Here is a 14524-nt window from a genome sequence, read left to right as displayed (position 1 = left end):
CAAATAAGGAATAAACTATCTAGTGTGCATATCCATATGTCAAATGATTTTGAAGTCTTGTTCTGCACTTCTGTCTGTCTACAGTCAGTTTGGCTTTGTCAAATTGCTCATTGTTGTATCTTTGCGATCCTGTTGTATCTTTCCATTTACCTAGAGTATACTTTAGTTATTACATTTATAGGGAGATTAATGGGTCATTATGGATTAATCTTGAACCCTCCCCGGTGTTAGCCATGCCTGGGATTCATGAAATCCCTTGGAACTTGTGCAACATCGAGAAGACGAGGGCAAAAGCTTTCCAATATTAACCCTCTAAGCCTCCTTAGGAATGTGTATACATGAGGTATATTTAAATATACACAGTATATACATAATCCACTAGTCTGCTTTAAATTTACAATATATGTGTTTAGCCTTATTTATTGATTACGTACTAACCCTTTTCTTTCGTTTTTATGCATGACCATCGCGTACGAGTCTGAGGGACTCGTCTTCTTCCGCATTCGATGTTGGGCTAAAAGTCGAACGAGATCTCTCTCTTGAGTCAGCCCCCCGTCCGCAGCAAAAAAAAAAAAACTGGGCCAAAGCCCAATAGCAAGCACAGATCGCAACAACATTAAAATGGGCCGAGCCGATTTAAACATTTTATTTCCGTTGCTCTGTTTTTCTTGTATATTTGATTGCTTGACTAACGTTTACCTTCTCTTTTGTTTTCTTAGTTTAGATAAATTCTAGTAAAATTAGTGGGGATAGTTTAGTGATAATGGTTAGTTAGAGTTTGAATTTGCTTTCGAAATAACGTATTTAGAAGTTTAATAATTTAGTCTATTTTGTCAAGTTCAAAATTTCTATTAATTACTCTTTTACAAGTCTAAAATGGATTAAGTAATCTGATTAAGCATTAAATCCGATTTCAAATTATCCACCTATTTCAAACTATAACTTAATGTTATTTTTATAAGCCCCCCTTTTTCTTTAAGTCTTATGGTTAATCCTATTTCAAAGCAACAAATGACCATTTCTAGTAGTGATAGGAGATGGGTCCCTTTTTTAAAATTTTAATTTATGTCTTATTTTCCAAACAAGGCCCAATTTTCATAAAGAGGCATTTACAGTTTTAAACCGCTTTTCACATAATAGTAGGGAGCTAATTTGTTATTTGTCTTCTTAATCTTATTTTGTCACTTAATAAACTAAGCAGTTAAAATCAATTGATAATCAATCATTGAATTGTTTCAAATGCCTATTAGTGTATTGACTAATCCAACATATTTTTAGTATAATATGGCTAAAATCTTTTTTCTATAAATTACTACCTTATTTTAATCTAAATAGCAGCCTTATATTTTCCATTTTTGAAATCCTGATAATATTTACAAACTATTTTCTTAAATATTTAAAATGTTATATTTGTATTTTTTAGTCCTAATTAATTAACCTAAGTTTGACCGGTTAACTGTAGTTAACGGATTCTAAAGGATGCCTAACCCCTTCCCTTTAGGATAATCAAGAACCCTTACCTAGAATCACATTATTTAAGTAGATCATTAATCGGAGTTAATTTTGAGCATTTACTTAGTTAAAATAGGTGTCCTAACTCTCCTTTAAAATAATTAGGTGGCGACTCCTTGAGTTAAATAATATAGGAATCGCTAATATGTTGTACTCTACTTTAGCCCGATTAAAATGGGGTATAACACTTAGACTGTTGTTTTTGTAGTTGTATAGATTATACGTATAATATTCCTCAAAAATCAAAATAAAGAAAAGAAAAGGAATTTTCTTTAAGACTTGAGTCTTTACAATTTATTGATAGTATGAGATTTAAGATTCTGCATATAAGTTGGCTGCAAATTGCTCATGTTCGTGTTGAAAAGCTTCGAACAACTTGTTAGGCCTTCTGCCTTCTTAAGATCAATCAAGACACAAATAAGCAGCACATACAAATCAAAGGCTGAACCAGGATTTGAAGTATCGCATTTGAAATTGTCAAAGAACCTCATTTTAGTTATTGAGTTCACAATTAAATATTTATACATATTCAATGAATTCCCGAACCCATACCTAATACTATAGCTCTGCCCCTCTACAAATATCTCATGTTTACTTGCGGATGTGCTTCTGCTGTTCTGCATAATTAGTAAGTGTATATGACCATGTGTCTGTCAGATGCTTGTGAGTGTAACTTTGAGGTAATCTACATATAAAGATTTGGGTAACCGCAATATAAGCAGAAATTCCTCCTTGATTCCTTTGACGTGAGAGGTGTAATTGTATGTATAGAGTCTCCTATTGCTCTTCCAAAGTGATTTTTGCTCCTCATTTTTTTGTTTGACCTTCATATTGTTTGGCATAGAAAGATAATGAGTTTTATTTAGGCTGCAACAGTCCTAAAGTTGCATTTAACATAATTCTTTTGTGATTATTGGTTTGTAAATCTTGAGAATGAAAATTCATTGTCGCGATGGATATAGCTTGGATTGGGTAGTTCGTCTGCATGCAAAGCCGATCTTCTTACTTTTTAGAAAATAGTACTAAATTATGATAGAATCTCCTATTGATCTTCTAAGGTGATTTCTGCTCTGCTGTTTGAAAGGAAATTGAATGAGCTTTTGAAGCCTTCTCAGTGCGCTAAAGTTGCATTTGACACAATTCTTTATTGATTAGGTACAGGGCGGGCCTGCAGTGTTGTCTACGGGTTCATGTGAACTTAAGTAACTTTTTGTTCGGATACTTATTAAGAAATCTACATACCTATATACATTTGATTATAAATCAAATTATTGTAGTATATTAACTTGACGTCATTATAGATTCATAAATTTCAAATTTTGGATCTGCCTCTGATTATGTATAATGTTTATGCTCTACATTATGGAAGGTAAATCTTGTAATATTAACTCACTCTTGTTGGACAGGCAATATTCTTTTTGGCTAAACTTGAATCCAAAAACGTGAGATTGAGTGGAAGTCCTTACAAAGAACGAATGAACTGACAATTAAACATAATTTGCAGAGTAATAATGGACGTGGCTAGGGCAAAGTAGTTCCTTCACATGTAGAAACGGTTTTCCCTACTTGAAATACTGGAGTTTACTAGAATGTTCTGTTGCATTTTCTAAGGTCATTTTTGTTCAGTGTTGTCTTTTAGTTTTTTTTTTTTTCTTTGCTGTTGGTATGTTACATACACATTTGATTTAACAGCACAAGATTTCTTAAACGTTAATGTCTAGTCAAATTAAGATAACATCGTATGAAAAAGGAACTAATCAGTTTGAGATTTTTTGGCTCCTACAAGGAATAAACTTATCAAGAGGGATGGGAACTGGGAAGGAGATAACTAATTGTAACTAGAAACACACTTCCGCCAAATCTTTTGCTAAAAATCTAACGTTGTGCTTAAGAAAAATAACTTCTAGGAAAACAGTATAATTGTGAAATACAATCCCTTTGCCTGTTTTAATTTATTTGATGCGTTTTGACTGGCACGAAATTTTAAGATACTAAAGAAATAATATTCTTCATTTAAATTAAATTGAAAAGTTCAAAGTTAAATTATTTTTAAATATAAATAAGTTCATTCTTTTTTGGACAAATTTAAAGAAAAACGCATCGTATAAACTAGGACATCACTACTGAAAGAAAAATACTGATCAAATAATGTTTCAAATGCAACATCTTTCAGAGTTTTTCTTATACTAGTACTAGTAGGTTATAAGAGTATTATAAGAAACATGAACTATGAACTACAAAAGTAGATGTATGCCAAAAGTTTAGGACTTGAATTGGTGGGATGCGCCAGGCCAAGCCAGTAGTGCAACACCAAGGCGACACGTAGTAAAGGCCCCGATAGCAAGCTATCATAGTAGACATTCCCCCTTAAAAAATTGAGTTAATATCATGTGGGTTGATGACTCACATATCAAATATTAAACTGATAAGAACAGACACTACACTTGATCTTAGCCAAAAGGCCGAGAAAGGTATGCTTTATTAAGGTTTTCGTGAGTCATTTTATATCTCACCTCGTACACAACAGCTCTCTTATGCAGTCAGTGTGGGACTAGAAAAGCTTATAAAGTTGATTGGAAAGAGTGAAGATGGATTAAAAACTGCTCCCACTTTAATCTGCTTATAAGAGAATTATTTGGTATTTGAAGAAAATAGAGCGATAATTGATATGGAAGGTTCAGGTAACTCCAACTAATTTGAGATTGAGGTATATAGATGATCGATTGATATCTTCTTAGTGGTTTTTCATATTTGTAAGTTGGTTCGCTAAAATATGTATTAGACTTGCTTAAGAAGTGATAAGATGCAAATGATACTCTCCAAAAAAAAAAATTCAAAAAAGATTGTGAGATTGCCATACGTCTACAACTACGGCATCTATATTCAGAACACTAGTATGTCGTAATGAAAATGGTATGCAAATTAGCCTATATATTACACTAGTTACAGAGGGCATCAAGAAAATACTTGGTCTTTTTGAACATGTCATAGTTATGAATCGAGTAAACCTGAGGTAAATGGCTGATTTTTGTATGTAGGAATATAGTACAATCATTTGAGCATAGGATATGGAAGTGTAATCACACTGGTAGACATAACTAAAAATGAAATAAGATGTCTGAATATATACATTTATCTAAAAGAAAAGGGGAGACTTCGCATTGGTTCTAGTTCGTTTAGAAACGTAACTGTTATTCTTGGGACTATATGTGGAGCAATTCAGCATAAATTGATACTGACTCCTCTGAATCTGGTACTTCAAACTCCTTTATAACAACTATTTATGCATCATTTTCTAGTTTACACCCATTATCTCGAGTTTTGGATTGAATTAGTTCATTGACAATGATAGTTTATAAGAGAAAATTAAGTTAATTGATTATAGGAGGACTGACAGGGCGCACTACTTGTCTTGCGAGCTAGTACATCTTCGTCATCACGAGCCCATGCCGCCGGTCGGGTCACAAAGGATTGTGATCAAAGGAACTCCGCTACCTTCCCTGGTCAACTCCCTATTGCTATTGCGTGCGATCATAAAATTGGGTAATTTTCATAAATGTTCACTACCGAAGTTACATAACTTTGTTTTGTCACGTAATAATCACAGTACTCTATGCCATTTTTCTTTCGCGTCCGAATCCCTAGAACTCAACCCCAAATCATCCAAACAAGTCACAAGAAGTAGAGCAATATAAACAACCTAATATGCTTAAAACACAATATGAGACACAAATAAACCAAACGAGGGTTCAGTTATTATACATTTTCTCTAGTACGTGGCATTTTAATTGCATAAGATTTGTGAATATTAATACTTCACGGTTCATGACTTTATTCGACCGTTTCATTTGGTTCCATTGAGCACTTCCGTTTCTTGAAAACTTTCACTACATTACAGAATTTTCAAAGTACACAGCTAGTACTATTTTTTTTTAACTGCTTTTTCTCAAAAGTGTTTTAGTCCATTATTTACTTGGTGGTGAGTATGCCTGTCAACCGGTTCCAACCGGAACCGGACCGGTAACCGGTTAGGAAACCGGCCGGTTCCGGTTCCAAAACCGGAACCGCCTAACCGGTTCCGGTTTAACCGGTTCCGGTTAACCGGTTTGAAGGTCCAAACCGGAACCGGTCCGGTTTGGACTCGTTAAATTTTTTTTTTTTTTTTTTTTTGTATTATATATATATATTATAGTATTTATTTGTATATTGTAGGTATATTTACATATGTTATACAATTTTATAATTAAAGTTTAAATATTTACTGACTAACAGCCTAACAGCAAGTCAGCAATACAGAATAATGCTTTTCATACACATATATATGTATAACTTACATATACTTATATATATGTACTATATACTTATATATATGTATAACTTAATATATATATATATATATATATATATACTATATGTACTTATATATATGTACTATATACTCTATATACTTATATATATGTATAACTTAATATATATACTATATATACTTATATATATGTATAACTTAATATATATACTATATATACTTATATATATGTATAACTTAATATATATACTAAATATATGTATAACTTAATATATATACTATATATATGTACTATATACTATATATAGGATAGCTTAATAGATATATAGGTATAACTTAATATATATACTATATATACATATCTACTATATATACAATATATACTATATATATTTATATAATATATATACTTATATACTATATATACTTATATATGTGTATAACTTAATATATATACTATATATACTTATATACATATCTACTATATATACAATATATACTATATATATTTATATAATATATATACTTATATACTATATATACTTATATATGTGTATAACTTAATATATATACTATATATACTTACTATATATACTTACTTATTATATATACTATATATACTTACTTATATACTATATATACTATATATACTTACTTATATACTATATATACTTACTTATATACTATATATGTACTATATACTATATATAAGTAAGTATATATAGTAAGTATATATAGTATACTTACTTACTTATATATGTGTATAACTTAATATATATAGTATATATACTTGTATATATGTACTATATACTATATATACTTACTTATATACTATATACTATATATACTTACTTATATACTATATATACTATTTTTTCTATATATACTTAAAATATACTAAGAATATACTATATATACTATATATACTATTTTTTCTATATATACTTATATACTATATATACTATTTTTTCTATATATACTATATATACTTATATATGTTTAAGTATACTATATAACTTAAGTATATTCTTAGTATATTTTAGGTATATTCCTAACTTAATAAAAGTAAAAATATAAACACAAATAAATAGAAGAAAGCTCAATGAGCCATATATTTTATTCATTCTTGGATAACATTTATTTGCAAGTTGTATTTTTTTTAACTTGCAAATAATACATGAGTTATACAAAAATAGTAGAATAATAAAATCACCAATTTTGAACCATTTCGTTAATTTCCCCCACATCATATTCGGTCATGGAAATATCTTCAAAGTCTTCCATTTGGTCCGGTCCACTAGCTATCAAATCTTCAATTTCTTCGTCTTCGCCTTGCTCCGCTTCTGAGTTTTGGTTGCGTCGCTCCGATCTAATCCAATCTCGAATGCACACTAGTACTTGCAAGCTAAAGCCGGATAATGAATGTCTATGGTCTCCAATTTGCTGTCTTCCTTGGCTAAATGCGCTCTCCGAAGCCACGGTTGATACTTGAACCGTAAGGATATCTCGAGCCATTCTTGAAAGTATCGGATAGCTTGCCTTGTACTTCTTCCACCATGCTAAGACGTCCACCTCATCCAGTTGGCTGATATCCACATTTGGCTGCATCAAATAAAAGTTAAATTCATCAAAGTTTGCAGTAGAAGAAGATAGAGGCTGTGAATGTAAAACTTTTAAACCCGACAAGCCCTTTGTACTATCATTTCAAAAATAGCCACTTGATAATCGGGTTTATATTTATACTCTTGTAAAACTCTAGCTATTTCCGCTAAGTAGGCTAAAATTCCGGTTACCGTGGGATAGAATTGTCTAGAAAAAGCAAGAGTTGCATTATAAAAATTTTCTAAGAGTTCAATACATTCTTTAACATCTTCCCAATGCCTATAAGTTAACCAATCCTCACTATCAATATTATATTTGTTGTGAACTTGTTGTATGGGAATCCTATACTCATATGCTTGTTGTAGCATAATGTAAGTGTAGTTCCACCTAGTCTCAATTTCTACTTGAATTTTCCTAGGTCTAAGGTTATTTTCCACACAAGCATTCTTAAAATCTCTAATTCTTCCCCTATTAGCATTACAAAAAAGAAACGCAACAGCATTTCTAACTTTTTGAACAGAATCATCAAAATGCATAAGACCATCTTTAACAATTAAATTTAAAATGTGACAACTACATCTTACATGAAAAATATTTCTTAGAGGAGGGTTTATTTCTCTTTTTAAAAGACCAATTGCCTTTGTATTATTAGAAGCATTATCTAAAGCAATACAAAGTGTTTTTCTATAAATGTTAAAAAATCTCATTATAGTAGACATTGAATCGGCTAAAAATTTTCCATCGTGACGACCTTTTCCTTCGTCGTATAAAAAAGCTATAATTCTTTTTTGCATAACCCAGTTGTCATCAACCCAATGACATGTAATAGCAAAGAAATCTAAATGGTTAATACTAAGACCCAAATCAGCGGTAAGACAAACATTACAATTTAAAGAATTAAATACATGACGCAAATAAAATCTATATTTTTTAAACAAATCTATAACATCGGCTCTACAAGTACTTCTAGGAATACCCTCAAATAACGGGTTATAACAACGTTGAATGTAAGTAACAAACCCTAAACCCGAGGGAAAGGAAAATGGTAAACAATCATAAGCTACCATTTTAGCTACTTCTACGCGTTCTTTTTTCTTGTCATACTTAAAATTTCTACCAGTTCGTGGGTCTATCGTCATTTGAATCCCCCCCACATTTGAACCCGTTTGCTCTCCCCAAACATCCATATGTTTGGTTCTCATATGAGCATTTAGTGTACCCGTTCCACCATCCTTACCAGTTCCTTGCTTAAAACTAAATACTTGTCCACATAGGGTACATGTAACTGATTGATTTTCCCTATCCTTAGTCATAAATTTCCAAACTTTAGCTGTTGGCCTACGAGTTCTAGGCGGTTTGTCTTGTGTATGTGATTGTGCAGGACCTGTATCTCCTATAGGATTTTCGGGGGGTTGTGTTTCATCATCATCATCATCATCTAAGTCTTCATTAAAAGTGTCGGTAAAATGTTGTTGCATTGCCTCATGACCTAAAAGTGGATTATTTCCACCAACATCAATACCTAAATTAGGTGTTTCTTCCACAAATGTTTCCTCATTAAGCGCACCCCTAACAGTACGACTACTACTACCGGCACCACGTCTTAATCTCTTTGACATTATTAAATAGAAATAATTTAAATCACAATAAAATAAATTACAACAAATTAAATTGCGTAAATTAAATTTCAAAAAATAAATTGCTAGAATTAAATTGCGTAAATTAAATTTCGAAAAATAAATTGCTAGAATTAAATTGCAAAAATTAAAGATAGAGTTGGAACGAAGGTACCAAATTGCCGGAATAATTTCCAACAAAGCGAAGGCGGCTAGAATTGCAAATCCACCAAAGCTACTTCGGATTGTTGCAAAATCACCAACTCCACCAACAATATTATAATTGCAAAATTAATAATTGAAAGTTCAAACTATAATAAGACTTTGTGGCTAATTATTGCAAAGTAACTATAATTGAGAGATTGAGATTTGAGAGAAAGATGAAGAAGAGTGAATTGAAATGAAAATGAAGAAGGGTTTATATAGGGGTGGGGGAGGGGTTAAAGTGTTAAAAAAAAAAATTTGGGGGCCAAAAATTAAGAAAATGACCGTTTGGCAACGGCCATTTTTGCAAATGGACCGTTGCCAACGGTCCATTACCGAGGCCCAAGTCCAACGGCTCTTTTTTTTTTTTTTTTTTTTTTTTTAACCGGTTTAACCGGTTTAACCGGTCCGGTTCCGGTTAAACCGGTTTAACCGGTTCCGGTTAACAAAAATTTGGAACCGGACCGGTTAACTAATATCCGGTTAACCGGAACCGGTTAACCGGTTATACCGGTTCCGGTTCCGGTTCCGGTTTAACCGGTCCGGTTACCGGTTAAAACCGGTTACACGGAACCGGTTGACAGGCATAGTGGTGAGTACGTACAATGTGAACATGCCTAAATCATTTTGAATTACAGACTCGTGAATCGCCATGTACCTTTTCCTTTTATCTTATTTTTTGGACAGGTAACGACAATATAGAAGTGCAATCATTTTCACAAAGAGACATATTGCAATTAGTCATGACTAGACTAGTCACTGTCCCACTGTCCCACTTTTGTTATCTTTTTTCCAAATACATGCTTTCCACATAGGATTAGAAATTACTGCTAACTTTTTTTTCGGTGTCCTTTCTTTTTACTTGAATTTCTACCAACTATGAGAGGCCACAAGTTACATTGTGGTTTTTCTTCCACCTTGTGATCGGCACCAGTTTTAAAGTTTCACTTTAAGGTATAATTAATCACTGTCCCACTTTTGTTATCTTTTTTCCAAATACATGCTTTCCGCATAGGATTAGACATAAGGCTGTCAACCGGTTCCAACCGGAACCGGACCGGAAACCGGTTAGGAAACCGGCCGGTTCCGGTTCCAAAACCGGAACCGCCTAACCGGTTCCGGTTAACCGGTTTTAAGATCCAAATCGGAACCGGTCCGGTTTGGATTCGTTAAAATATTTTTTTTTTTTGTTTTTTGTATTATATATATATATTATAGTATTTATTTGTATATTGTAGGTATATTTACATATGTTATACAATTTTATAATTAAAGTTTAAATATTTACTGACTAACAGCAAGTCAGCAATACAGAATAGTGCTTTTCGTACACATATATATGTATAACTTACATATACTTATATTTATGTACTATATACTCTATATACTTATATATGTGTATAACTTAATATATATATATATATATATATATACTATATGTACTTATATATATGTACTATATACTTATATATATGTATAACTTAATATATATACTATATATACTTATATATATGTATAACTTAATATATATACTATATATATGTATAACTTAATGTATATACTAAATATATGTATAACTTAATATATATAGTATATATATGTACTATATACTATATATAGGATAGCTTAATATATATATAGGTATAACTTAATATATATACTATATATACATATCTACTATATATACAATATATACTTAATATATATACTATATATATTTATATAATATATATACTTATATACTATATATACTTATATATGTGTATAACTTAATATATATAGTATATATACTATATATACTTACTTATATACTATATATACTATATATACTTACTTATATACTATATATAAGTAAGTATATATAGTAAGTATATATAGTATACTTACTTACTTATATATGTGTATAACTTAATATATATAGTATATATACTATATATACTTGTATATATGTACTATATACTATATACTATATATACTTACTTATATACTATATACTATATATACTTACTTATATACTATATATACTATATATACTTACTTATATACTATATATAAGTAAGTATATATAGTAAGTATATATAGTATACTTACTTACTTATATATGTGTATAACTTAATATATATAGTATATATACTATATATACTTGTATATATGTACTATATACTATATATACTTACTTATATACTATATATACTATATATACTTATATACTATATATACTATTTTTTCTATATATACTTATATATGTTTAAGTATACTATATAACTTAAGTATATTCTTAGTATATTTTAGGTATATTCCTAACTTAATAAAAGTAAAAATATAAACACAAGTAAATAGAAGAAAGCTCAATGAGCCATATATTTTATTCATTCTTGGATAACATTTATTTGCAAGTTGTATTTTTTTTTAACTTGCAAATAATACATGAGTTATACAAAAATAGTAGAATAATAAAATCACCAATTTTGAACCATTTCGTTAATTTCCCCCACATCATATTCGGTCATGGAAATATCTTCAAAGTCTTCCATTTGGTCCGGTCCACTAGCTATCAAATCTTCAATTTCTTCCTCTTCGCCTTGCTCCGCTTCTGAGTTTTGGTTGCGTCGCTCCGATCTAATCCAATCTCGAATGCACACTAGTACTTGCAAGCTAAAGCCGGATAATGAATGTCTATGGTCTCCAATTTGCTGTCTTCCTTGGCTAAATGCGCTCTCCGAAGCCACGGTTGATACTTGAACCGTAAGGATATCTCGAGCCATTCTTGAAAGTATCGGATAACTTGCCTTGTACTTCTTCCACCATGCTAAGACGTCCACCTCATCCAGTTGGCTGATATCCACATTTGGCTGCATCAAATAAAAGTTAAATTCATCAAAGTTTGCAGTAGAAGAAGATGTAGGCTGTGAATGTAAAACTTTTAAACCCGACAAGCCCTTTTTGCTACTATGAGAAGTAGTAGGGCGTGGAGCAACTGGTGTAGCACGTTCTTCCAAACTAGAATAATGAGTAAAAACTCTTCTAAACTCATCATCAATAGCGAGATCGGCTTCAGCTAAAGATGGTTGAACTCCCTCTTCAATTTCTAAAAATGTATAAATTTGACTAACCAAATTTTTAGTATAAGACACTTTTAAACAAGGATTTAAAAGGGAACCCAATATAAATAAAGTTGGGATGGGAAAAAAATACTTCTTAAATTTGATTATCATTTCAAAAATAGCCACTTGATAATCGGGTTTATATTTATACTCTTGTAAAACTCTAGCTATTTCCGCTAAGTAGGCTAAAATTCCGGTTACCGTGGGATAGAATTGTCTAGAAAAAGCAAGAGTTGCATTATAAAATTTTTCTAAGAGTTCAATACATTCTTTAACATCTTCCCAATGCCTATAAGTTAACCAATCCTCACTATCAATATTATATTTGTTGTGAACTTGTTGTATGGGAATCCTATACTCATATGCTTGTTGTAGCATAATGTAAGTGTAGTTCCACCTAGTCTCAATTTCTACTTGAATTTTCCTAGGTCTAAGGTTATTTTCCACACAAGCATTCTTAAAATCTCTAATTCTTCCCCTATTAGCATTACAAAAAAGAAACGCAACAGCATTTCTAACTTTTTGAACAGAATCATCAAAATGCATAAGACCATCTTTAACAATTAAATTTAAAATGTGACAACTACATCTTCCATGAAAAATATTTCTTAGAGGAGGGTTTATTTCTCTTTTTAAAAGACCAATTGCCTTTGTATTATTAGAAGCATTATCTAAAGCAATACAAAGTGTTTTTCTATAAATGTTAAAAAATCTCATTATAGTAGACATTGAATCGGCTAAAAATTTTCCATCGTGACGACCTTTTCCTTCGTCGTATAAAAAAGCTATAATTCTTTTTTGCATAACCCAGTTGTCATCAACCCAATGACATGTAATAGCAAAGAAATCTAAATGGTTAATACTAAGACCCAAATCAGCGGTAAGACAAACATTACAATTTAAAGAATTAAATACATGACGCAAATAAAATCTATATTTTTTAAACAAATCTATAACATCGGCTCTACAAGTACTTCTAGGAATACCCTCAAATAACGGGTTATAACAACGTTGAATGTAAGTAACAAACCCTAAACCCGAGGGAAAGGAAAATGGTAAACAATCATAAGCTACCATTTTAGCTATTTCTACGCATTCTTTTTTCTTGTCATACTTAAAATTTCTACCGGTTCGTGGGTCTATCGTCATTTGAATCCCCCCCACATTTGAACCCGTTTGCTCTCCCCAAACATCCATATGTTTGGTTCTCATATGAGCATTTAGTGTACCCGTTCCACCATCCTTACCAGTTCCTTGCTTAAAACTAAATACTTGTCCACATAGGGTACATGTAACTGATTGATTTTCCCTATCCTTAGTCATAAATTTCCAAACTTTAGCTGTTGGCCTACGAGTTCTAGGCGGTTTGTCTTGTGTATGTGATTGTGCAGGACCTGTATCTCCTATGGGATTTTCGGGGGGTTGTGTTTCATCATCATCATCATCATCTAAGTCTTCATTAAAAGTGTCGGTAAAATGTTGTTGCATTGCCTCATGACCTAAAAGTGGATTATTTCCACCAACATCAATACCTAAATTAGGTGTTTCTTCCACAAATGTTTCCTCATTAAGCGCACCCCTAACAGTACGACTACTACTACCGGCACCACGTCTTAATCTATTTGACATTATTAAATAGAAATAATTTAAATCACAATCAAATAAATTACAACAAATTAAATTGCGTAAATTAAATTTCAAAAAATAAATTGCTAGAATTAAATTGCGTAAATTAAATTTCGAAAAATAAATTGCTAGAACTAAATTGCAAAAATTAAAGACAGAGTTGGAACGAAGGTACCAAATTGCCGGATTAATTTCCAACAAAGCGAAGACGGCTAGAATTGCAAATCCACCAAAGCTACTTCGGATTGTTGCAAAATCACCAACTCCACCAACAATATTATAATTGCAAAATTAATAATTGAAAGTTGAAACTATAATAAGACTTTGTGGCTAATTATTGCAAAGTAACTATAATTGAGAGATTGAGATTTGAGATTTGAGAGAAAGATGAAGAAGAGTGAATTGAAATGAAAATGAAGAAGGGTTTATATAGGGGTGGGGGAGGGGTTAAAGTGTTAAAAAAAAAAAAATTTGGGGGCCACAAATTAAGAAAATGACCGTTTGGCAACGGCCATTTTTGCAAATGGACCGTTGCCAACGGTCCGCGAGGCCCA

At 31.3% G+C, this 14524-nt stretch overlaps 1 non-coding gene across 1 annotated transcript; it reads right to left on the bottom strand.

Moving 5' to 3' along the window:
* Nucleotides 1-3788: 3788 nt before the first annotated feature.
* Nucleotides 3789-3987, bottom strand: LOC132604666 (U2 spliceosomal RNA). The gene has a single exon (XR_009568785.1). It is a non-coding gene; the product is annotated as a U2 spliceosomal RNA (small nuclear RNA).
* Nucleotides 3988-14524: the final 10537 nt, after the last annotated feature.

This window comes from Lycium barbarum, chromosome 7 (genome assembly GCF_019175385.1).
Source record: "Lycium barbarum isolate Lr01 chromosome 7, ASM1917538v2, whole genome shotgun sequence".
Lineage (NCBI taxonomy): Eukaryota > Viridiplantae > Streptophyta > Magnoliopsida > Solanales > Solanaceae > Lycium > Lycium barbarum.
Note: the sequence above shows the minus strand (reverse complement) of the source record. Positions and strands in the feature narration are given on the sequence as shown.